General features: G+C 40.7%; 1 protein-coding gene across 1 annotated transcript in view; it reads left to right on the forward strand.

Annotated features, from left to right (window-relative positions):
* The first annotated feature begins 8,045 nt into the window (after positions 1-8,045).
* The window catches only part of CRACDL (CRACD like), a 67,180-nt gene continuing 48,562 nt past the window's right edge, over positions 8,046-26,663 (forward strand). The window contains exon 1 of the mRNA XM_049834468.1: positions 8,046-8,137. The gene's annotated coding sequence lies outside the window, so the exon portion shown is untranslated. The remainder of the gene's footprint in view (positions 8,138-26,663) is intronic.

Here is a 26,663-nt window from a genome sequence, read left to right on the forward strand (position 1 = left end):
TAGCTTCATACTTGGTAGCTCCCTGCTTGTTGCATCGCACTTTTTTGGTAGATTGATGGCAGCATGCATTAACAAAAACATTCCAGTTGAGGGGGAAAAAGTCTCTGTTCACGACTTGCAGGAAATAATTTCTGCTTTCAAGGTGGTTAGGTACTTCCAAGATGAATTTTGTTAATACTTTGTTAACTGAGATTATTACCTTTGGCACTTGATTAATCTTTGTTATCAAGGGCTCCTCTAAGTACATAGATCCTAAGAATACAAGACAAATTTCCTCGGGTCAGTGAGCTGGTTCCGGTGCCCTCAGTAGGGAAACACAACTGTGCAAGACGGTGATTCTGTAGCTATTGCCAGTCCTTGATAGCAAGTACAGGGAGTCTTCGTTCCTCTGATAGAGCCGCGTCTACTCCTCCTCAGTCTGAGTACAGTGTAGCTCTTAAATTTGTTGAAATAAGCATTGTATTGTTTGGAATGGTTTAATTTACTTCTAATTACCGTAACACTTTCTTCTGGTTTTGATACTGTATAAAGAAAAGGGGGATCAATCCGTGTAGTCACCACACTGATACTAACGATTTTGGTGCTTTTTCTGTTTGCATCGCTCCCTTTTTAGGGCAATAGAATTCCTTCCTAAGTAGTAAACTTCTGGCTAAATACCAAATCAAGAGTAATCTTCTATAAACTAAATTATGAATTCAACTCCTTTCTTGTTTGCTTTTTGGGTTTTGTGGAGTTGGTTGGTTTTTGGTTGTGTTTCTTTTTCTTCCTCCTGGCTAGCCTTATGTGGCATGATCTGCTTTTGCACATTCCTAGGGAACAATGAGTTTAAGTAAGGGCTAAAAATTAAATATGTGAGCCAGGTATAAATACTTCGCTTGCTTAAAATCTTCAGTTGGTTTAAGCTAAATCTTTCTCAATTAAATCAATGTAGCTTTTGAGTGCAAATGAATTTTTTTTTTTTTCTGCCTAATTATTTCCCATTTTTGAGTGTTCAAGATACTAATATAATACATAACTTTTTTCCTCATCCAGTTCTTTGTTATACATTTTTGGCTAAGTGGGAAGAACTAGGGTTGCTCCAGACTTATTTATTTATACTAAATTGTTTAGGATCGTTTCGATTAAAAAAAAAAGTGCAATAAAAGCACTGAAACTTTGGCAGTCTACTATGTCTTAAAAGCTTAACTAGAAAGAATTTATCAGATTTGTGTAATGTAATGATACAGTCATAAATAAAATAGCCTGTTTCATAAGGCTCTCCTGAGATGGAGCAGAGATCTGAATCTGGATCTGCCTGCTTTGTATAAGTGATTTACACTTGATTTACCTATGTCTGGGTGAGTTCTTTAATGTCCAGAATACTAAAGTCCTTGATAAATTTTATGTCAAGAACCTAGAATCTGTATCAAAAGATGGAATAGTAGAAATGTCTGAAATATTTATGAATGATGAAATCATTTCCCTCCCAACTAACTCTAGAAAGATTCAGAAAAATTCATTGAGACCAGAATGAAACAAAAAACAATGTAAAATACAGCCTGAGAGTAAAAGCAAGAATATTAATGCAAATATTTGAGTGTAATCATCAGCAGAATCACAAAATTAAGACTTTTAAAATAGATGTATGGGGAATTGATGAAGCATGATCTAGGTGTAAGTTCCTGTTGAATTTAAAGCAGAATACTATTAGAAGTAGTCCTCTAGGAGGTGAAATTTAATTTTTCAATTGCTTGAAGACAAGTTACCAGGGATTGACAAAGGTACTGTAGAAACAACTATTCATTGGTAGAGAGGCTTCTTCCACAGCTAATGTCTGACTCTGCAGCCCATGAAGTATACTGAGATAGCAGTGCTGGAATCACCAGTAATACTCTTCTTCCTCTCCAGTGTTTTGGTGCTATTTTAGCAGACAGACTGTGATGGGAGGCAGACAGTCACCTTTTTATTTTATTGAGAATGTGGTATCAGAAGTAAATTGGACAGTAACTTTTTCTTATTCTTACATCTTTCTCCCTGTCTTTATTGCAACAGTGCCCTTGTTTAAGTAAAGTGAAAAGGATGTGCCTTGTAGTTTGTCTTGTAGACCTAGTGGGGAAGACTTTTTCTGTCTGACTTTCTTAAGTGATAGGAGTCCAAAGCTTGCCTTTCACTTCAAAGAGCATTATAGCACTTTTGTACAATAAAAACTAATCCTTCAAATGATCTGGATTGACTATTAAAGAGACTGGGAAGCCTGCTCGAAGTGCTTTCAGAATCAAAACCTTAAAATTTTGCACGTGGAAACATCAGGATGTATTTCTGTATTCACTGAACATGAAACAAATTAGATTTCTTTTTCTTTCTAGGAATTCTTGTTTCAAGGATTTATAATGTTATATTCACAATGGCTTGTGAAGACTCTGCACACCATCTGGAGAGTTAAACCTTAATGCTCATTTAATTATCACTTTTCCCTGCTGAATGCTAAATTTCATTAAATCTATTTCACAAATGCTTGCACAGGTTTTTCATCCCTGTTAATGTTGTTCAGTGGGAAGAAATCTGTCTAGATAGCTTCCTTTTCCACCCTTCTCCCAGCTCTTGTATTATTGTGTGAGATGGTCCATCTCAATAAATAGAAAAAACCCACAAGTTCTATTGACTTTACTGACAGTGTGCTTTTATTTTAGAAATGTGCATAATTTTAAAAGGTTACTGAAAAAAGGGAAAGAAAATAACAATATAAAATTTTGTTGAGGGGAAAAAAGAGTCTGTATTTAGGTGTTATGATTTGGATGTATTTTTGCTGAACTATGTGAATATTATGCTTGAGAGAATGCTGTGCCATCTCAAGATAGGAAGAGTTTGGGGTTTTTTTCCCCCCTTAAAACCTGACTGACTTATTAATATGGATAAATAAGATAGTAATGCCAGCAGTTACCAGTGCTTCAATATCCATCTATGAAGATATGTATTTTTTTGTATGTTTCCCTGCATACTGGAGGTGTGTTCAACAGTTTTATTAAAACTGCATGAAGTGTCTATTTAGAGTTCTTTAATATGAGTGAGTACTCTTTGGTGATAGTTATTGGCACTTAAACTTGCTCAGAATTTCTGCACTTTATGTCATAACATTTGTCTATGTTCTATATTCTCACACTTTAAATGCAAGAGAAAATGTAAAATTCTCTCCTATAAATCATCTGGGAAATCTGTACTTCTGTACTTGGAAATAGAGAAGTAATTCCTGTTTAATTCATGTAAATTATCAATTTTTTTAATAGATTCATCCTTCTTGCTATCTTCATAAAAGAATTTTGAAAAAGGTCTCCAATTTTGCAAGCAAAGGCACGTTGGTCATGGTAATGGTTTAAACGTACATCTTGCATGTATGTTTCTGCATATGAATTTGGTTTGTGATGACCTGACTACTAAACATTAACATTCATATCTGAGTAATGATTAAAGACAGCATAACCCATATGAATGCTCCTATAACTGCCTTTTAAAACCTGTTGATATGAACTGTAGAAAAGATTCTGTGTTGCTTTTTAGGAACAGGTAGCTTTAAAAAGCTTTAAAATGTAAAAAACAAACAAACAAACAAAAAGGTAAAATATACATGTAACATAACTTCTAGGATCATCTTCCATAAGAGCAACACTATTTTTCACTAAAGGTGACTTGAATTCAACTTTTAGGTCCTGATTCTTCATTCTCTATTTGGCGGACAGCCACAGAAGTCATTTCAGCAATCACCAGTGTTAATGGGACTATTTGCCAGTAATAAAGACTGTAAGATCAGACATAATGATATTAACCACTTTCACGTTATGCAGTTATTAAAAGGCATATGGTACACTTTTCCCAGATGAGAGAAGATATCATCTCATCATCCCAGAAGATGAGAAAGTGATTTGTTGTTTTGCAATCATATTGCTGTATTGATTTTTTTTAGAAGATGATCACAAAAAAGTTTAAGAAATGTGATCTTAGTCTGCAAAACTAATACCCTATAATTTAGAAGATGAGAAGGAGAGATTAGATAAACATAAAATAGATAAAACTGATAATACTGTGCAGAGGCCCATGTCCTCAGACGTAATTCCTTAGTTGCAATAATGAGTTTTTCCACATAAGATCATAAAGAAGTCAGTAACGAGGTGCTCCCCTACAAAGTAAAAGCGCAAGATCCTTAAGCAATTTGGACTTTAAAATTCTTAAGTGGAGAGGATTAAGGGAATATGAGATTATCAGAGTACTCTACAAAAAGCAAGTTTATTACAGCTTGATATTTATAAAGTAATAGCCTTTATTATTAGGGTTAGCCTTCATTTAGAAAACGTTACGAAAATGAGAACCTTGTTTTTCTACAGGCAAATTACAAAGGCATCATCAGGTCACGGATGAGGCCCAAGCAACTCTTGTCAATGGTGATGGGACATAGACTTCAAGTGACTTCTGACAGCAATTAATTGCTATGTAATTATTGATGGTAAAAAAAAAAAAATCATTCAAGTGAGTATATTCAGAGAGCAATATCACTGTAGTGGCAACCCCCCAACTGAAAGAAAGAAAGAAAAAATGAAAGAATTAATTGAATTTGCTGAAGTTTGCAAATAAAACCTTTTAGTTTAATAAAAAAGCTGCTTGTTGGCAATGTCTGTAGTAATAGCCCAAGAGGACTTGAACAGTGTTTGCTGGTTGGGAATTGTATGTACTGCTCCAAAAGTATATTCTAAAAACCTTCAGACCATTGCTGAAAATGAAACTTTGCTTCATCCTTATGTAAAGATAGATAATGAGCTTAAACAGAATATTTATAGTTCTTTACTTTTGGTTGCAAACTCTCTAATCTGTAACACACCTTAATTTTGTCAAAAACTGGGAAGTGCCATTGAATATACCCAAACTGAAATGTGTTATGCACTTTGTAACACATGTATTTCCCCATAATGTGGGTTACTCATGATAGGGCGATTTTCTTGTTGCTTTATTACAGTATTTTGGTTGGAAAGAAACATACAACAAAAATCTATTTATTATTTGTTTGCATTTGTGACACTTATTTGCAACTCTGAACAATGCTATACTTGATTTTTATACATTTTTTTAATTGCCTTTTACCACAATATTTTTACATTAAAATACAGTTTGTGGTTTTTTATGAAATAAGAGCATGTTAAACTTGTTCTCAGCTACTCTGTAGTGAGCTAAAATTATCTGGTTTGCATAACAAAGAATCCTATAGTATTTTAAAAAGTATTCATGCTTTTCTGCAGCAGTATCTTTCTATTTTCTAGCCACTGGTTCTGGAGTTCTTTCCAACCGAGTTTGCTTACCCATGGCAATGGAGACTGTCACCATTAATCAGTAGAAGGTATTTTACTTGAGCATAACTGGTTTACAGGGTTTGTAGGAGAAAGAATTCAGTGCCTCTGGTATCCTCCCTCCTTAGTCTCTTTTCATACTAGAAGAGGAGCTACTATGTATACAGAACAGTGTCTCCATTGCTGGTACAGTCCCACCAAGGATGAAGAATTCATTGTGTGTTGCTGGGTTTTTCACTGCTTTTTGTAAACTCTATGCAAGCAACCATTCAGCAGCCTTTGGAATCATGTATCTATGTGATTTATCCTGCTGTTTCCACTCAAAGAAAACCAGATTTATTTTTTTCCTTTCAGTCACTAATAAAGCTTGAACTTTAGCGACATGTAATCGGAATTGAGATTGTGCTGTCTGTGTTAAAGCAAGTGGGTTTAGTCTTTGACCAGGAAAAATGCTCATGGTATGGGGTACTTTTTGGTAGTACTATGGCTGAGTTTTTTATTTAATCTCCCTCCTTTCTTCTGAGAACAGCTAATCCCATCAGTGTCAGCATAGGCTGTGAAGTAGTAAAGAGCCACATGGCTATCAGCATCAGATATACTTTAGCAGCTCTGTTACTCGCTTGCTTTTGTATATTTATTTAATCTGATTATTAGCAGATCTTAAATGATACAATAGAATGCATATGAAGTTGGTATATATGGAATATTTAACTAATTCATTTGCGTTAGCTCTTCCTTCCACATCTTAGTCATTTCAGTATGAATACCCTTGCAACAAGGAATACAAGTTGTTTTACTGATACAGACTGGAGTGTCTGTAAGGAAGTGTGATCTTTTAATAAAAGCAGCAAGAGGTTTTTTTAATGTATCTTGCGCTCTTAATGATCTTTCCTCTGATCCACAAAACTTTCATATTAATTTCCAGCAGAGGGAGTATGTGAAATGAAGATGAATGAATCATACATGGCTTTGTGGTATTAATGTACAGAGTTACCTGAACACGCAGAAAGATATTTCACAGTTAGTTTTACATTTTGGACACTTTCTACACAGAAGGAAAGTAGCTTGATAAGATGGATATAATTTTCATGTGACTTGACTTGGATTGACAATGTCAAAACCTATATCCTTATTTCATGACAAGGATCAGCTTTTTTATTAATAAACTTTGAAAAAACAAAGTGTGCTTATAATTAAAATTATGTATAAGACACGGCCTGAAATTATGTTTCCATCCAATGGATTTTTTTTTCACCTGACTCCCTAGTATACTGCAATTCGATTTTTGTCTAGGCTGTCCCACATTAGACTTTATTAAAATCCATGAAGCAGTTTAATCATTTATTTCAGCAGATGCAAAAGTCCAAGCTTAGTTTTAAGTTTCCTAGCTTGTGCCTCTCATCTACATTGTATTTTCAGTGGTTTTATTTCCTGAGGTGGAAGAACAAACATTTTTTTATCTTGAATGCAGCCTACACCCAAGCAATTATACAGAGCACACAAAGCACAAAACTCGCTTGTCGTCAGAGTGGCAGTGCAACCCAGCAGGTGAACAATGTGCTTCTCAGATTTGCTTTACACGAGGGTACGTCTTTCCTGCACACGGTAACATTTTCTAAAATTACTGTTGCCAGAATAGCACACGCATTTTAAAACAATGCTACTTACCCAAAATAAAACCTGTAATTTAATTTCCTTTTTTGACCTGAGTGGCTGCTCTAGAAGTAATGTTGAAATGATTTCTCATTTTAAGACTGAGTGTGCACCAGCTTTCCATTTTCATTTCTGCTCCCCTTACCACTGCCCTAAGAAACAAGCAAGCTCCACAGTATTTTTCATTCTGACACTTTTACCTTGGACTGCGAGGCAATGTAGTGCGGCGTTTGTTCTTTTTTCAGGCAACACCTGTATTTTCTGTGCAAAACTGCGTTCCTCAGATTCACTGACTTTACACCAGAGAGACAAAAACATGCTTGTCCTGAAACTAGAACTCACAGCTTTGAGAGAAATTTACTGAAATAGATGCCAAAGCGGGAAACTGCTCCATTGATGTTATTTTTGTCAATTCCTCCAGCCTTCCTTTCTCACCTCTTGTATGGAAACTAAGCTTCAAACACACTATTTGTATATCCAATTGAACTACTATTCACGGCTGCAAGGAACTTCAGCTAGAGCCTTTCACTCCAATACCACTGCAAGGATCTGGACCGATTTTCAGTTTGGGTCTGATCTGCTTTTTAGCAGATGTACCTACCGGCTGTAGCTGCGTGTTGCCGTTACTTGGCCAACCTCGGCGGCCTTTAACTTGCTCGAGAAAGAGCCTGGAGAGGGCCAGCTGCTACCTTAAACCACTGAGGGTAGGCGAAGGGGAAAGAAAAGCCAAGGCAGAAAGCTCTCTCACCACGGCTGCTCTGCTCTCCCCTCCCCTCCTCAGCCCCGTCTACCTCAGGGACCTGGCCCCGCTCAGCGTCTTCCCAACGCCAGCCCGAGGCGGGGGCCTGGGCCGTGCCCGGCCGCCGTGCCCTTCACCTCAGCCCCGCACCCCGCCCGCCCGCTCCCCAGGCACGCCGCCGGCTCGCCTCGCCTTTGGCCCCGCGGCTGCGGGCGGGCCCTGCGCCGCAGGTGGCTGCCGGGCCCGCCGGGGAGGAGTGAGGTAGGGCCGCGGGCAGGTGGCCGCAGGTCAGCGGCTCTGGCGCGGCGCGCTCGGATGGGCCGGTGCCGTCTGACTCGCCCCCCGTCGCCTCCCGGGCGCTGCCAGCCGCGGGCACCGCTCTCCCGTCGCCGGCGGCGGCGGAGGGCTGTCCCCTCGCTCCTCGCACGGGCCTCAGGTGAGCGAAGGCAGCGCGGAGCCCCCGACGGAGCCCCGCCGCCGGCAGCGTGTAAGTCAGTCTCCGCCTCGGCGGCTCTGGCGCTCCCCGTGTTACCGGCGGCCCCGGGAACTGGCCAGGAAGCGGCGGCAGGTGCCCGAAGACGGGCCTGCCGGGGCAGCCGCGCCGCAGGCCGTTTGCTGCCGGCTTGGTCGTGGAAGCGGGAGGAGGCAGAGCCGCCCGCTGCGCCTGGGCGGCAGCGCTGGCCGCCCGGGGGGGGTGGGGGGTGTCTCCCTTCAGCCCGCCGGCGGGACTCCCCGCCGCTCCCTTGCCTCAGACCGCCCGCCGGGATCCCCCTTCCCCTCAGCCCCATCCGCCGGGATTTCGCCGCCCGCCTCAGTCCGCCGGGACGCTGGAGCCCGCCGGGGGTCGAGGGCAGCCCCGCACGCCGGCGGCCTGTCGCCAAGGCGCGGGCGTCGGGCTGAGGTGGAGCCGCTGGCGGCGGGGGAGGGCTTTTGGCGCCCGGAGCCTCTTTTCCTGAGGGTGTGGTGGAGGGAGACGCTTATCCCGAATCAAAGTAGGCGTTTAATCTAGGGGCCGAAGGCACGTAGTGGGCACACACGGGCACCCCTTTCCCCGCAAGCAAAAGGCTGTTCGCCATCGCCGTTGGCGGGTTATCGACGGCGTGAGTGAGAGCGAGGCGGGCGGGCTGGCCCTCCCGCCGGCTCGGCGGCCCTCGGGGAGGACAGGTGTAGCTTGCGGGCGTGTTTTCTTGCCCCGAAAGGCTGTGGCTTTCCCTCTCCCATTCCTCAGCCGTCTGGCAAAACGCTGACTGAGCCTGCGGCCTGAAATGGCCCTTAAACGTTGTGACTTCTTCCCCTCTTTCATACATTTTTGGGCGTGAGACCTGAAATGTCTGTCACGAGTCGGCTCTTCTCATTATCATATTAGCTTCTATTGACAAGCTTCACAGTCAAGAGGATATTTAGTGTATTGAGTTTTAATTGCCATTAACAGATCTTAGGTCACCGTATGGGAATCTCTTCAAAAATATTTAAGATCACAGCGAAATTTTAGTTGTGAAAACATCATCTTGCCAGTTTTGCCATACAACTAACTGAAAAAAACCCCATATGTTTAATACCAATATAAGCACTAATTATTTGCATATTTTCACGCCAGTTAAAAACCTACATTTTTTTCTATAGCTAGTTTAATTGTATTTAATTTGCATAAAATCATGCATGTCTTAGGCTTTATATGCATATAGATACCAAAGCAATATAAATACCAGCTAGAAGCATGCAATGGACTATACATTACATCCTTTGTCTGAAAGTAAATTGTTATTCCAGGTTGACACACACGAGGTCTTCCAGAAGTTTTTCCTATTCTCCTGTTTTTCCATTATAAATCTAACGTACCATAATTAGCTCCCATAAATCTTTCTTCAGTTGGACATCATGTTCTCCAGTCAGTGCTGTATATTCTTCTGTATTTGTCATCATTAAAAAGTTCATTTGCTTTATCACTCACATATCATTAGCTTCCAGAAATAGTAATCATGCATCAAAGCTTGTTTGATACTGCTGCAAGGCCGTATATCATTTTTGCATCGGAGTAATTTCTCATTCCTCATATCACCGTGCCAATAAATACTGGGGCACTGGTCCTTTTCCATACAACATGATATGGATTGTTTTTATGTAAATTTTAAGTGGAAGTGAGCTCTCATCAGCAGTTTCTGCGGGGCAAAGATTAGATTACGGAAGGAAAAACGTAACATTATTACAGGCACTTGCCTTGTAGCTCTTTAATCATTGAAAGAAGGCAGTTTCATGGTAGGAGTTGGCTTATCATTAAGGGAAAGGGAGCAGGTGCGTTTAGCTTCATGCAGTGATGAAGTAGGAACTTTCTGTGGTTGTAGTGATGGCTAATTAATTTGTCTATGTACAGATATCAGAGTTTATAGACAGTAGAAGGTCTTGTTTCTTTGCTTTCACAATGACCTTGTGAACTTTACTGTGTTATTAATTAAAGTGTTTTCTTTAGCATAAAGTATACTTGTGGATGTATAAAGTCGGACTCTTCTCTTGGGGAAAAAAAAAAAAAGAACCTGTGCAGTAGTGGCTGCGGCAGTGTTGCTTCCAAGGTAGTACATAGGAATATGAGTGCCTTCTGCCTGCCACCAAGCTCTCCAGAGAAAAGGGCTCACATGTGGCCTGTAGCGGTGCTGACATCCCCTGCTATCCCTTCATGCAGGACATGAACAGCTTTAAGTTCCTTGGCAGGCAGATTCAATATTTATAGTCATGATGGAAGAGTACCAAAGAGGAGGAAAGAAAGAGCTCTGTGGTAGCAGGGACTGGCACTGAACTGTTGCTGAGGAACTGAAAATATGATTAAATTATGGAAATGTCTCAGGCAAATAATGATTGCAGTGGCAAAGCTATGTTTCAGATTCAGCAGGACTAAAGTGAAATCATCAATGTCTAATGACGCAGAGACAAGTTCTCCCTGTGTTTGTGTGAAGATTTAATAAATGGCCATTGCCTCGTAGAGCATCTGGCCATTCCGCTCTTGGGTTTCAGGTGCATGTTGCTGGCGCAGCCAGTCTCTGATTAGGACATTATAACCAAATTGCGCTGTGGATAGGGACCCTGCAGAGCGCTCGCTGTGCAGAAAGCAAAGGTGTCTCCTAAGTCTGTTTTTATTAGTGTCACAGATCTCTTGTCCAGTGCCCTTAAAGGACATCCATTTGAACATGGAAATCGTTGCTGGAAGGCAGTAGAACGAAGGCTGTACATGCCAGGATTGTAACACACTCCTATAGGAAAAGCTACTTCATTTCCCAGCTTTGCGTACTCTGAAAGAGAGTTAACAATCACAGGAGAGATGGAAATTCAGTCATAAACCACCAAAATGTAATGTGTCCAAGGTATTAAATATACAGTCTTCTCTTACTGAGAGATTTATGGTTCTGTATTACTAAAGACAAAAGAGGGGCTATGCAAAAAGGTCAGGGAAGGAGACCATTTATTTACCCATTTTGTTAGAGTGAAATATCCATTCATGGACAAAAATGTCCCTTAAGAAAGATGGCTATATTTGTACTGAAGCATTTCTGTGGATTGCTACTCATCCTAAACCCAGCAGAACTCCCTCAAAATTATGTTACTCTATCCTTCAGCTTTGGGTTTGATAAGGTCAGGTCCTCTCAGTTTATGTTTTTGAATCAGCCAATACTGGCACATGTCCCTCCTCAGTGCCTTCTCAGTGTAGTACTGCAGCCTCTCTCACTCCATCACCCCATGTGAACAGGGTTGAGCTAAGATATGCTCATTAAATGTGTGTGATCTCATATAGTCATTAATGGAAAGATCTTTCTAATTCAGTATCAAATTAGATTAACATTTTGCAGGTAGATGTGGATAAAAAGTTGCAATGTAAGAGGCAGAGGGGTCTTTGGCTACTCTGAAATGCACTTAAAATGGAAGGTTTTAAAATTAAATATAAAAGTGAACAATGCAATCAGTACAGTAATTCTCGAGTACTTTAATTTTTGGTGTCTATAAAGTATGAACGTTGTAGAATTCTGAGTGTAAAATGCCTACATCTGTTTGATGAGTTATAACAGGGTGAAACTAAAAATCTTGGCAGTTCAAAAACAAGCAACTGGGTCTGTCGGCACCTGGGAAAATACAGACAGCAGTCTGGGAGTATAGCATAAAAGTATTAGTAGATGTTTCTGCAAAACCAATCAGCAGCAATGTTTCCAATGAAGCTGAGACTTAAATAATCATTGTCTTGATTTCACAGGTAACATTTTACTGTGTTCATACCTCTTGCAAGTCCCATTACTCCTGGTGCCTGTACTCTGTATAGCCTCAGCTGGAGCCAGCAAAATTCCTCTTGGCAGTAGTAGCTTATCCAGTAGTTGTAGGAATTTAACTAACAGAAAACTTGTCTTGGAGCCCTTTAAACAGCAGATGGTGTATCTACTTTTATAGACCATGTTTGAAATGTACCTTGGGAGCAAGTTTCACTGTATGCATTGGTGGTGCCTTAAATTCTGACAAATTTTGAAATAATTCAAGAGGATTATTAAATCAATGACTCAGAGAAATATGCGTGCAAACAGGTATAAGAGAGACAGTGGGATTTTTTAGCAGTTTGTCACCATTGACTCTTCATGACCTTGAAAGAGTCTAGTGAAGTGTAACTACAAGAGTATTTACTTAGGGCAAACAGTTTTTTAGCCTGTCTGTTGGTGTTCAAAGAGTATGAGATGATTTATCTCTCAGGACACTGATTTCTTTGGTATTTCTTCCAGTACATTTTGTTTCTCAGAACTCTCAGGCCTGTGGTTGTCTGTGCTCTCAGCTGCTTCAGAGCAGACTTCATCAGTCAGCCCGAGGATTATGGAAAACCCATGTGTGTGTAAGCTGGTACGTACTTTCAGTGGTGGCCTCTACCAGCTGGTTTTAAGTCTGTTGCTAAGCTAAGACAGAAGTAGCTTAAAAAAAGAGTCCTTCAAGTTAAATATCCTGACTGTACTGAAGTACAACTTTTTCTTTTATGGATATACTTATCGTTTTAGGTATGATGTGCAAGTCTGAGTTTACAAGGGAAACAGACTCTTGAGAGTACACAATTATAAAAAGTGCTTCGGCTCGCACTGCTAAGCTACGGTCTCCATAAACAGCTTATTATATTCTATGGATAAAAAATACACAATAGCTCTGCTTTTTTTAGACAACAAAGGCTTTGATACTTTTTTAAAGTCAATTTATTTTGAATGGCGTTATTCAATATTCCTTCCCTGAAAAGCTAAAAACTCGGTCTGCTTTGTTTTTTTATCTCTAGCACACGAAGGTACTGGGCAGGGGAGACAAATTGGAGTTTACCCCTTTGTATCCGAAAGTGATAAGTGAGATGGGAAGATTACCCATTTTTTCTTTTTCCATGTCATTCTTCTTTTATCACATCAGCTTCAGCACCTCTGCTATTTAAAGAAAAATAGAATAACAAAGGAACAGCTTCATCTTCTAACTCATTGTCTAATACAACGCTATCAGCTGCCTGTATTTTAGAATCGTGGAGTTTATTTGATTCTACACTTGATTAGATTTCTTTCCTTCCTAAAATGGAAAATATTCTAGAACTGAAGAAAGAAGCTATAACTACAATGTAACAAGGAATTTAAAAGGTCTCAGATGTGTAGATAAAAGGGCACTGTATGCCATCAAAATTAGTAACTCCTGAAATCTTACAGTTGTGACATTCTTTCCTTGATACTGGAATCAGTATCGCTAAGTTTTTTGTGAAGTGTTAGGGATTTGGGCAGAAGCAGGGGCTGCACTGCATTAGCTGACCATGGAAACATGCAAGAGTTTCCATAGTTACTTGGACAAATTGGAGGTTAAGGAGGTCTGTCCTAACTACTTCCACTCCTAGAAGAATAATCAACTGCTGATTTCTGCAGCTACAGGCCTTCTGAGTTGGTATAGTGTTTAATGCATCACCGCTGAGTTGACAGTTTTGTAGCTAGGAACGCTGTGCAAAACATCCATATGGCTTAGGTCTCTGCTTGTAAGACTACAAACCAGAGAGATTCTGAATTTACATCACTTCATGTGCTGCTTTGCAGCAAAAAGGCATACAAGTCTGGTCTCATCAAGATCTGTTTTTTACTTAATGATATGTTAACTTAAAAAAATATTGTACAGAAAAACACTGGGAGAGGAAGAGAATTAATGTCACTGCTTAGTGGTACTAATCAGTGTACAGAAGTAGAGCATGAATGAAATATATAAAGGAGTAGCTGATGAGAGTTCTCCATTTGGCCTCACAGAAACTTTAGATTGGCTTCCATCTCTGTCTTCTGTGGACTGGTTGTGTAGTGTGCTCAGGCATGCTCTCTTGTTTGGAAGTAACCACTCGTGCTAGTTTGGTAAGCACTCACCTCAGAGTCATCTGCTCTTCTCAGACTTGCTGACAGCAAAGTCTTCATCAGAGAACATCAGAGCAAGCAAGACTGGGAAGATCTTTGGGACTGGAAATCACAGAGGAGAGATGACAGAACATTGTGTCCCCCCCCAGACCTTTTATTTCATGTTTCTCTTGGGGGGGGGGGGAGTGTTGAAGGCCTTATCAAAGGATAAACAATGTAAATTTTATAAATTTAAATGAAAATCAAAACTGTGCAGGTGTAGTGTGGTGTTCAGAAAGACTATAGGTGGCAGCATCATAATAAAATAGAGTTTACTTGATGTCTTTAGCCAAACAGAGATCAGTCCTTAGTTCCTTTAACAGCATGTCACAAACAAATTTACAAAGGAGTGTGAATCAAAAAGAGCAGATGAGAAACTTGTTGGAGTTGATCATTGTTTAAGAAAACAGTTAAAATAGGTCACTCAATCTCTTAAATCTCAGTTTTGTAAGCACTAATGAACATGGACACTTGCAGAGATCCTCCTTCCAGGTATCTTGCTTGGTCCATTCACGCCAGCAGTGGTAGCTGGATTTTGCTACCATGGCACATAATCCAAGCATGAAAAAGAAAATGCTATCCTCATCCACAGTATTCTCCCAGGATTTTGAAAAGGCGCTTTTGAAGAAGGACAAGTTAGTGTATTTCAGTGAAGTGTTCTGAATTTTCCTAGGTGGCTAGTGTCTCTGGGAGACTGAAGGTAGATGGACTCTAAAGACGGAATTTTTTCAGAGAGGGGTACTCAACAATTTATGAAAAAGGGGCCTATTTCAAGTATTTGAAATTTGGTTTCCAAACATGAATACGTCCAAGTTAATTTTGAAAAAAGACGGCCATTGTTACAATAAGGAGGATAACATTTTTTACTTCTGTCCTTCCTACTTACCATTAAGGTTTATGGGAACAGTTAATGTGGCATATTATCTTGTGTCAGTGTGTGCTATCGTTTTCTCCTAGTGTGCTAATTGCTTTATAGCAGAAATGAGAAAATTTTTTTCCACAGCCCAGGGAGAACTGTCAGACCCATTTGGCAGGGCACAGATTCACTTTCTTTCTTGTCCAGATACATCCCTCCAAAATCACTCAGCCCCAAACTGTCAAAGTGAAGTCATAGACCGTGTCCGGTCTATGGGTTTCTTGTTCCTTACTAACCTGCTTTATAAAAAGATACTGTCCAGTTTACTGGCTCTCAAATACTCACTTTGAATAGGTACTTATTTCAAAAGTTACTTGTTTCAAAATAATGGGAGCTGTGGTAGACAGTATGTATTTTTTTTAATCTTATAGCCTAGCTCTTTTTCACATCTTTCTGTGAGATGAAAGTTGGAAGAAAGTATGCTGCAGACTGTAAAGCCAGCTTATCTAATCGCTGGTGGACTGACTGATGAAGAGTGCTGTGATTCTTTACTAGTTTAGTTTTTTAAAGTGAGGTGAAAACTGTATATTGGTGTTTTAAATTGATTGTGCAGATTACAGAGTTCTGGATAACATGGATCAGTGAAAGTATGCTGGGGAAAAATGTAAAGTGTCACTGTGAAAATTATTTGTTCTTTCTAATGACTTCAGGTTCCTTTTTTTAATTACTTCCACAAAACCCCTTTGACAGAATGCCAAACCAGTATGTATTAAACTACTTAGCTATTTCTGCCTGTCTTGTGTCTCATGCTACCAGGCAATGTTGAAATTTACCTCAGCAGCTTCCATGGGACTTCCATTTGTTTGCTCAGAGATAGGCTTGAAGCAAGATCTCAAAGCTGGAATATGCAGGTGATATTTTTTATTTACCCAGGAGGAGGAGGAAAACACTTGCTTGTAGTATGACTTCCATATTTCTTTCTTTCATAAGCCAGCAAAATGGATTAGAGACATTGTACTTGGGTGCCAAACGATAACAGAGGTATCTCTCTTAACATGGAACCTTTTAACACCTTCAGGGATATAATTCCAGTCACCTGCAATAGGATTGAGGCACCAAACCTGAAAATCCCACTGTACATCTTATCAGCTAATCATTCCTGTTCACTGCAAGAGGTGGTGGCTCCCATCTCTATCTTTAAGTATTTAATGGTTCTGAAAACTTGACTCTCTGGAACTATATACCTAAACAGTGGATGCTTGGAGTGAGTACTTCTGAACTTCTGAGCACCGAGTGTGCCACGTCTGTATCATAGCTCTGTCTGAGTAGTAGCTGTATGTGTGTTATTTTCATCCTCTTTCCTTGTTCACGTGCCTTGGTTTCAAGGAAAGGAAATTTGGTTCTGTGAGCCAAGGCAGCTGTCATGCACCTTGGACATACCCCAGATCTGAACTGTTTGGGTTGCTGGCCAAGGAAGATGCATCTGTACTACTGAACAGCGCAGGGAACATTCCTGAGTCAGGCTGTCACTGATGACCTATCCTCTTGGGTTGTTAGAACAGCCCTGGACACCGTTCTGGTTAGATAGGCTGGTGATGGTTTTCAGCAAGCAGTTGTGGATGTAGTCACTGTCTTTCAAGGACCATGACAGTTTAGCAGTCTGGTTTCAAGCCATTGGCTTCAGTGCCATAGAAGAGTCCTGAGAGCATTTCATTTACAAGAACAGATGCAGCCTGAGGCATGCTGCAGAGGTGCCTAGATAGGGGCTAGGCTGTATCAACCATACCAAGCAAAGTGATTTTTGTCCTCACCCTGAGAGATGTCAGTAGGTGAGCATTTAGTTATATTGAGGGGGAGGGGAAATTGCCTCTTCTGTTTTGATGATTTTTTTTAAAGTACAGTTCTATTTTCTGTGCTAGCCTGTGGTGTATTTTTGTAGCATGGTATGAATGATTTGTGTTTGATCCCACAGTTAAAGAGAGCACATCCAATCTGTAGGACAGGAGAGGTCATTTATATGTTGCTGTGAAAGGCTGTGGGAGCAAATGCTGAGCTTCTCTCAGTCACAGCTGACGCTTCTCTTGACACTTCTGAGCTCAAGGTAAGGTCTGTGGGCAGCAGGGTGCTGATAAGAGTAGGAGTTCACTGGAACAAATGAGTATTCACCCAGTTAACCCTTATTACCATCTTATTTTTCCCCATAAGATTATAGTCCCTAACCCAAAGATGATCTAGCACAATGCTGTTCCAACAGCTGCTGTAAGCGGAAGACATTCTGGGTATAATCGGGCTCTGTACACTGATGACTGATCACACGAATCTGATAAATTCTTATGACAGGATTTGTGGCTTTGAGGTTCATTGTGGAAGCCAGATTGTGCCTTATTTGCTGTTAAAGCTTAACAGAATTGCCCATTGATTTCTCTGCAGCCAGGTCCCCCAAGGGATTTATTCATTCAGGGATTAAAATTGTTCCACGGTTGTCTGATTTGTTTAAAGCTCATGTGTTACTCTTAATTGGAGACAGTGACCTCAAAAATAGCTGAAACCTTCCATTATCCTTATGAGGAGGAGAAAGGTGTACAAAATATCATATTCTAGTTAATGAAGGCTTTTATACCTTTACTTTTTTACCTCCCTACTTCTGCTCGCTTGAGTCAAAAATGAGTTGAAATATCTGCCTGATGAATTTGTTTGGAGTGGAAGGAAGCCAAGAATTATTTTAACAAATGTTTTAGCTTGACACTGAGTATGGAGGCTTAGTTTGCCAAGCTGGAAAAGTTAATAACTAGGCAGTTTTTGTGAGGCTTATATAGGGTGTGGGTCATCTTAAATGTCAGTTCCAATCTGTGTTACATATTTGTAGAGGAGCATATATTGTGAATGAATTGACACGTTCTCCTCATAAGTTTCATGTTTCTGTGAAACAACTGATTAGTTTTGAGAAACTGTGGCACATACTGCAATCAGCTGAGAAGCCTAAGGGACTTCAGGAAATCTGCTCTTCTAAATGCTGGACAGAATTTCACAGGTACCTGCTTCCCCTGTACACATGTCCAAAGGAGCGCCGTGTTGGGTGCTGTGATGGTGTGAAGGTAACGTGTGTGGTAAGCCGGGACGCAGAATACAGTGAGGAGCATTACTGGCTCCTGTGAAAGATTGCTGGAGTTCAGCACCTGAGAAGGGCTCCTTCTAGCACAGCTCCTGCGGATGTTGGGTCCCACTGGTTGGTGTGGTGCGTAGCTGTCCACCTGTCTGTGGCCTCATGGCTGTAGACCAGGCTCACTAGCTTCTTCTGACAGGTTTGCCATTATTAATTCTTGCCACAGCTGTGACAGAAATCAACAAAACTCAGCTGGAAGTGGATCTGTTGCTGCTTCTACTTTTGCACGGGCAATTGAAAACACAGAGTAGCATGTACGAATAAAACTGTACTTGGGCAAGACAGAACAAGGAACTGCTGCAAGGTCAGAATTGGGGTTGTGACCCTGGATTCACTTGAATTCAGGCTGTCAAAACTTAGGGCAAAACCAGGCAATTTTTAATAAGTTTTAGCTAATGTTGATCTGGTGATGAAGCCAGATCCAATTCTGATAATTAAAAAAACCAACCCAAACCTTGATACCATGGATGAAATAGAATTCCACTAAGAGGAGGGAGGCTTCTCTGAGCATTACTCCCTACTTTGTTCCACCATCAGTAAGGTAGTGCTCTGTCATTAGGCCTTTTCAGGGAAGTTTTCCCAACAACTATTCTTGTGCTCTCTCAGACTTTCTGCTGTCTTTCCTGTATTGTTTTTCCTACAGAGCTCCCTTCCCCTTCCCTTTCCCCTTCCCTCTCCTCTTCTTTGGCCCACAACATCAGTTGCTTCTTTGGATGTGCCATGCATCTATAGATGATGGTTCCATTGCTCTTGTCTTCTTGGATAAAGAAGCTCTATTGCATTTTACACTTGCTCTGAATTATAGACATTGCTTCAGTAATGCTTAGCTCAGTCACAACAATTACTTTGGTTATTCATTTTCCCATTGGCTTTTAGCTTGAAATTTAACAGTGAGAGGTGATAGGAGAAAAAGAGAGACATTTTTTTCCTAGAAGCAAGTTGAAATCATGGGTGTCTAATAATTTAATACTGCGTATTTGATATTCCAGGATCCCCCAGTGGGCTTGAGTCCTTGAACAGAAGTTGTTCAAAGTTTTTATGGGACTGAAGGTTGGTCCATTTCAGAGATACCTGAACCAAGCAAATGGTCTGGCTTCTCTCTGAAATTTGCAGAGAGTCTGCAGTATATGGAAGGATAATGCTAGCTGACCTGCTGTTTTGACAAAATGATACCCTTACAGCTGGTTACCACCTCTTGTGTAACTCAGCATTGTTAGCACAAGCGTATTAGCGTTCATATTTGGACTCTCGTGGAGTGCTTTAAGGAAATGCTGTCTGCTCTAGAGTAAAGAAGTTGTTTCCACAACCTTGCTCATGGTGAGAGGATTTTTTTAGTAAAAGCTTGTCTGTTCTATGTATCTGATGCCAAATAGCTCTATGAGCAAAGAAAGAGCACTGTAAATTGTTTGTCATGTGTACACAAATGATTTTTGGTAAGTTTTCTTGAAACTTTCCCGAAATTTTCCCTGCAACTCTTGCAATGAGCCTGATGTAGTAAGTTTCTTAGTCAAAGCAAAATTAAATGGATTTACTGGCAATTAGACTGTAACCTTTAAGTCTAATTCTGCAATTTTAATTCACATTGCTCCAACTGTTTAGTTTAATAGCCAGCTCAGCTGCTTTGTAGTCTTACTCTGAGTGAAAGCCACAAGCTGTAGCTCAATCACAATGATAATTTGGGTTATAAAAGAGGACCATGTATGCCAATAGGTAGGTCTCAGTATGAACCTTCCTGTTGGACTTACGGGGACTTTGGATCTGTGGGTGATGGTGGTGGGAGCCTCCAGCAGGGGCTTCCTGGCTTCATCTCCACTAAACAAACTTGCAAATTCTGCTGAAAATTATTTCATTGTTTTTCCAACCACATCTGCTCCTACAGCACTAAATTTTGTCAGCTGTACACACAATGTAAACCTCATTTCCTATTAGCTTTTCTTATCTGACTAGTTGTTACTTTAATAGTCTCTATTTCTGAAGCATAAGGCAAAATAAAAGTGACCAACATACAGTTTTCATCATAATATTTCTAAGTGATTACACCATTTTATTTTCTCCATCCACTCTTCAGGATGGAATTAAGCTGGAATTTACTATAGCACTCAGCATCATCCTCACTCTGTTTATTTTGCTATCAGATTTGGACTAAAGCTGAGAGCTCGTATTAGCTCAGCCCAAGAGTCTGCTGTGGTGTCATTAAAATATTATATTCCACAACAGGTCTGTACAGCATGCAGTGATCTGGACACAGTATCTGCTTTAGTAAGTTAGGGAAAGGAAGCAAAAGCCATTTGCTAGTGTAGGTGAGAGAGCTACTGCAATAGGAACATGCAAGCGGTCTAGTTACATGAGAAGGTTTTTAATCAAAATGAACTTCAAATTTTAACTAGTCTTCCTGACATTTCTTATTAAACTCTCAGCCACTTTGCTTAGGAACAGCACATTGTCAAATACCAGGGGAAACCACTTCAGTTTTTAAATGTTTTAATTAATTATGTTGGATATGTAATGTCTGACAACATGCTGTGTGTAAAACCAGAACGCACTGACAACCTTGTGCAGACTGCTTGAAAAAAGTGTTATTTACTTTGCTGAATCAAAGCACAAACTTGAGTGTGTCAGAACCAAGGTTCATTGTGCACCTGTAACATGCCTCTTGCATGTGGGGTGGACTTCAATTACACCATCACAAGCTATTCATCCTTTTGCCCTCCCACCCAAAGAACCTAAAAGTTATACCACCTGCCAAACTTACAAGCAACTAAATATAACGAAGGAAATTAATACAAGTATCACTGCTATCTCATCTCTAATAAAGTATCACTGGCTTACATTGAAAGCCTGAAGGGAAGTTAATCAAGAAATAAAGACATTGTGTGCTGCATAAATCAATGCTCATTTCCTGTAACTGTAAAAGTGAAGGGGTAAATTCTTTACATACAACTGTCAATTCCAAGACTTTCAAAATGAACTAAATAGAGAGATGACGACTTTTTCCTGGGCTTATGTGTCATTGGAGAAATAAAAGGTACTTAAGTCCTATTTTCTTAAAGTCACTGTAGAATTTAAGAATTTATTCCAGATTAGGAAGGTAGTTTGCTCTGCTGTATGATTATCAAATCATATGATATTTAGTAACAAGACCGTGCCCAACTTATTTTAGAAAGGACTATTAAAAAAAATACCCTGTAGATAGTATAGGATGGAAACAAAAGATATATTTAAAAAAGCAGACAGAGCTTTTCTGCTCCTGTTTAGGTGGCTTTTGGGGTATGTTAAGGCTTTATTGCCTCAGTTTTCTTTCCCTCCCCTTTTCTTTTTAATGTCACTGTTTCTTGCGTCTAGTGAAGCCCAGGGAGAACCTGCACCAGGAATGAGTCTGAGAAATGGACCACGTGCAGAGAGCTGTCAGACTCACAAATGGAACAAACGGAAATTTGTGGCAGGGGCAGGAGAATAAGAAAAGGAGATTATTAAAAGTAACTTTTTGTAATAATTTTTCATCCTGCTACTTCAGAGGTTACATACAGCAACAGGGCAGATGGTGCCTGTTTCTTTTGTTCTCCTTGGCTTCCTGCCTGGCAGCTCGGCACGCAGGTACCCAGCAGCCAGTTCGTGTGGGCTCGGTTCAGCATCAGCCGCAGCACCGCCTCTTGCCCCAGTGATAACTGGAGGGAACTGGAGAGAGATGATGGCTCTGTGAGGGTCTTTTGGGGTACACAGAGGAGTGGGAGCTCAAGGGGTTGCCCTTTGGATCATTAGAGTAATGCAGTTGGCACATGTGGGAGGAGACTGGTATCACTGTGCATTGTATGGAGATCCCAATCATTTCATTGCTTATGCAATAGCTTATTCTTTCACTGGATGTTGTCCTTTGACAGTAACAGAACTTCTATGAGTAGTTATAAGACACTAACCTTGCCTAGAGCAGATGCAATTGCATCATTATAAATGTATTCAGAACATACTCATGTACACAGAGAGAAATGACCTATACTGGTACTTCATACCTAAGTGCTGTATATTGATAGCTGCATAGCAGGCCATTGTTCCTTTCTTTAGCTTGCATGCCCCAACCAATGAGCGTATGTCTTGGGTACTATACTGTGTTGTGTGTATTATAATAGGTTGTCTGTAATATGACTGGGTGCATTTGCATCAACTTCAGCTTAGGTGGAACAATAGCTGTGAACATGCAGAGACATGGACCACAGTGCAAACTAGACAAGCCCTCTGAGAACTGAAGATGCTGATGAACCCCTGTTGCTCTTTTTCCTCACTGCTGTTGTTATCCAGGGGTGGACACAGCCCCAACCTAAATAATCGCACTATATAATGTGAAAGCTGTTTAGTCCTAATGCAAAGGGGAAAAGAATAAAGCTCCTTTGTTCCCCATCTCGCCACTCCTTTCCCCAGGAGATCCTCTCTTGGTTACCATGGATATGCAGGCTGGTGGTACAGTCTTCCTGTCCTTTATTCAGTACACCTACTAACATCTGTACCAGTGCAGCTTTCAAATATAGACCTGGCTTGTGCTGTATCTGGCTAGATCTGGTGCCGTTTTACACATTTCTGTGACACATTGTTTTTGGCTGGTTGTTCTACCTTCTCGAGCAGATGTAACATTTCATAACTTGTCACTGAATTTTTATCCTTCCATTCATGGTGACAACCAGAAATCTGATTGTCGTTTCTTTGTGAACCGCTAACATGAAGTACATAAAGCAGCTTGGGAATTTCAAGAAATCTGTTTCTCAGCACCACTCCCTGGAACACTGGGTGGTGTATGAAGTATCAGATTACCCAAAGACCCGAAGAAGGCGGGTCAGCACAGTACAGTTCAATAGTGAAGGAATTTGCATTGCAAAAGAATGTATACATCTTGTTCTTCAGTTGTAGTCCAGTCTAATTGTGCTTGATTTGACGCTCACTAGGTAATAAGGGAATCTTTCTTTTGGCTTCAGTGGGCATTGGATCAGAGCTGCTGAGACTAAGGACACCGAACAGCTGGGATAGGTTTATTAGTTTCATAACTGAGGTTGGAAGCTCTGGAAAACTAGGACCAGGTTTGTAGTGTCAGCATTTATCTAAACGTTAAGAGATCTAGATGCTGCAGACCTCACACAGTTCCTACTTACTTCACCGTGTGCTGTAAACCTGAGAGCAGGCAGGCTATTTGGATGTCAGCTGAGCCACCAAAACCACAGGAGAAACAGCAAAAGGCAAGTGTATGTGCAAATCTAAGCATACGGAGAAGCAGTGAACTAGCAGTTCTCGAGCTTTTGTTCATTTAGACTATTTGGATAAACTGTTGGTCTTTTGTGGCTTTCAGATATGAAATTAAATGAATATTTTTCCATGAAAGGGATGTTTTTTTCTGTCTTCAAAATGATTTAGTATTTAGAGAAAGCAACAACAATAATGAGAGGATTAGAAAATTAGAAATGAGAGTGTTGCTGGGGCTATGATTTGTCCAGAGCCATGTGAGATCTTCTCAAGTATGAATAGCATCAAGCTTTTTACTGCTCTTATTATTTAATTGTATTCTCGTAGCGTTCAAAGGACTCAGCCAGCACAAGGAGCTATTCTGCTTGGAACTGTGCAAACACTCCAAAGACGGAATTGTCTCTAAACAATGAGTTTAAAGTGACGAGATGGGTAAAACATGCGCATTCAGGCAACTCAGTAATACCTTGCTCTTAGGCATTTAGGCGGGGTCATAGCAAGACTTTTTAGCACCTTTCCCTTCCTCCTCCCTCCGTGCTCTGCCTCACACCCTTCCCAGCCAGCTGCTGTTGCAGTTTCGCAGGCCCCTGTCCTGCCCTTTTCCTCCAGTGCCGCCCAGGCTGGGTACCCTGCAGGGCACAGGCACGGTACCCACATTCACTTCAGTTATTTCACAAAAGTCCCTGTACCTTGTCACTGAAAAGAGCAAGACAGTTCAGAAGCTGCTGGAAAACGATTCAAAGGATCTAAGTCAAGGTTTTTTTCCACGCAGCATTTGTTTCTTTTGGACATGCACGTGCAATTCTCTGCCATTAGCCGCTGCACAACATGATGGCTTCTCTTTTTACAAGGCCACACAACACCGACTGCTGGGGCTGCAGCTCAGCTTCCAGGCGACAGCTATGACACAGACCGCTTCCCATCGTTGAGACAACATGGTTCAGTTCCTCTCGGTACTTGTCTTTTGTTCTGGCTTTGTGCTTTGTTCCCTCTTACAACTTTGCTCCTGCAGTAATGGCTCTCGAAGGCACAAGGAGGAGAAAATTGCTGTTGCTGGAGCGAGGCCTTACCCAGACCTGCTGGTCTGCCTGCCGCACTATTTTGGACGCCAGGTTGACAGCAAGAATGAATCAATGCCGTGAGATTGAAAAGCAAGTGTATCATTTAGCTGTTTGGACCAGCAGATGGCAAATGTAGAGGGAGAAAATCAATCTGAGAGGCAATCCAGGGAAGAGACATTAAATAAAGCCATCTGGCAAATGTATGAGGGGGAAGAAAAAGATGAGACCAAGTTCTGCTTTAAATATCTGCTCACAACCAAGAGGAAGTTGCTGGGAACTCATGCCATGGGAGAGCAGACTTTCACCCTGTAGGAAGTTCTGTGGTGTGTCAAAACCTTTGGCAGTGTCGAGGACTTAGAAGACTGACCCTAAATTGCCAAGCAGAGGGAGCCTAAGAAGCAGCAGCATTTCTGCCTGTGTGAGACCCCAGTGACGGACCATGTAGAATGGTGAATACGGTACTACTTGATCCCCCATGATGGGATTGAGAAGACCACATCTAAGACCCTGTCTTGTGGAAGAGGACTAAAAAGAAGAGCAGGGAGCAAGCAAAAAGGGTGATCTAATATATCCCAAATTCTGAAAGGCATTGATAAATCTGTTTTTATGCCAATGCCATGACAGTTTGTTAGTTTGCCCTACTACTTTTATTCCCAGAGAAGAGAGATATACTTGGTTCTGCACTCAGGCTTTTAAGTAACATTTCAAAAGAGAAGCACAATTAATTGAAAAGGGAAATGGTATCTTACATAAGTGCCCAGCCTTTCTTTTGGAAATTTGCTCTCAGGGAATGTGATTTCAGAGCCCAGAAGTCTAGCAGATGTTATTACTATTTCTGTTTTACAGGTCAGTGCTTTGGTTTTTTATACTCTAAGAAACACACAGCTGCTAGCCTGTCTTTTACATTATAAAAACAATTCTGTATCTTATTCGTAACTTATGTGTGCTTCCCCCCCCCCCCCCCCCAGTAAAATGGGGGGAACTGTGGCACATCTTGAAAATTCAGGTGGATTATTTTACAATGAATTTTGATCTTGATGTCCAGGCCTGTGGCTTTAAACAGAAAAAGTAATCCCACCACTAAGACTTAACTGCAATAAAAGGAAAAAATTCAGTATTGTAATGTCATTTTTTTTAATGCCTCTGTTGATAACTAGGTTCATGTCGATGATGACGTAGTAGCTATGGTTTGTATGTTAACTGTTGGCTCTGGACACTTACCTGGAAAACAGTTGCCAACTCTCACTGAACAAATTTTTCAAGTATCTGCTTCCTTTCCATCTCATCTGTGTTGTTACTGATTAGTTATTGTATCTGTGAAAGTTGTCTTTAGTTTCCCTCAGCATCTAATAGCCAGACTAACAAAAAGGCAGTATTTCTGTCCCTCTGCTCAGATGAATAATTCATTGCCCTGCACTTCTTGTGTAAAGTAAATTTGAACTGTTTCTTTTGTAAAGATTGTTTACAAGAGAGTGGTGGACACACAGAAATTCATTTGCTGCCTTCAGGCATGTCATTATCTTCTTACTGAGAGAGAAGTAACAGTTTATTTCTGTTAAATTTTGGTTGAAGGATTTGCTGTATCTAGTGTTAGAGGGGTGGTATCCTTTAATTGGGGAAGTCGGAGTTTGGCAGGTTTTCAGTGCTGTTCTGCTGCTATTCTCCCCAGCTCAGACGAACAATGAGCTGAAGGGATGCTGGCAGTGTTGCTTGGTTACAATTCATCAGCGTGAATCAATGCTTCACGCGGCTCCTTCTGTGTCTGAACAACCGGGAGACTTCTTGGTACTGTATTACTGATGTATGTGGAGATGTGACCGGATTACGTACTATCTCAGTTACTGTAAAACTATACCTTTGCTGAGAGATTTGGACAGCAGCATTTGACTTTCAGTGGTTGAAGTCAGGCAATTTCGAACTGTCGGTTTTACATGGCTTTACAAATACTTAGCTGAGTAAAGCAAATTTTTAGCAATGGATTTAGTTGCAAGGTGTGTTTGACGAGTTTGGTACTTTAGCATCCTTCTGTATTCATCAGGAAGATTAAATCCTTCATTAAGTATCTTCCCCTGGAATAGACACGTGCCTTGCTGAAACCTGCCCGCAGGCAAAGTGAAGCGTGTAAGAGGAACTGCCGCCTTCTTCTTACTCAGTGCATTTGGCTAGATCTTAAGCTGGCACAAAATGAAGCTGGTGGAGTTATGCCAGTTTAGACAACAGGAAGTTGTGACAGGTTATTTTTAACGCTACGG

The sequence above is a fragment of the Accipiter gentilis genome, chromosome 31, assembly GCF_929443795.1.
Source record: "Accipiter gentilis chromosome 31, bAccGen1.1, whole genome shotgun sequence".
Lineage (NCBI taxonomy): Eukaryota > Metazoa > Chordata > Aves > Accipitriformes > Accipitridae > Astur > Astur gentilis.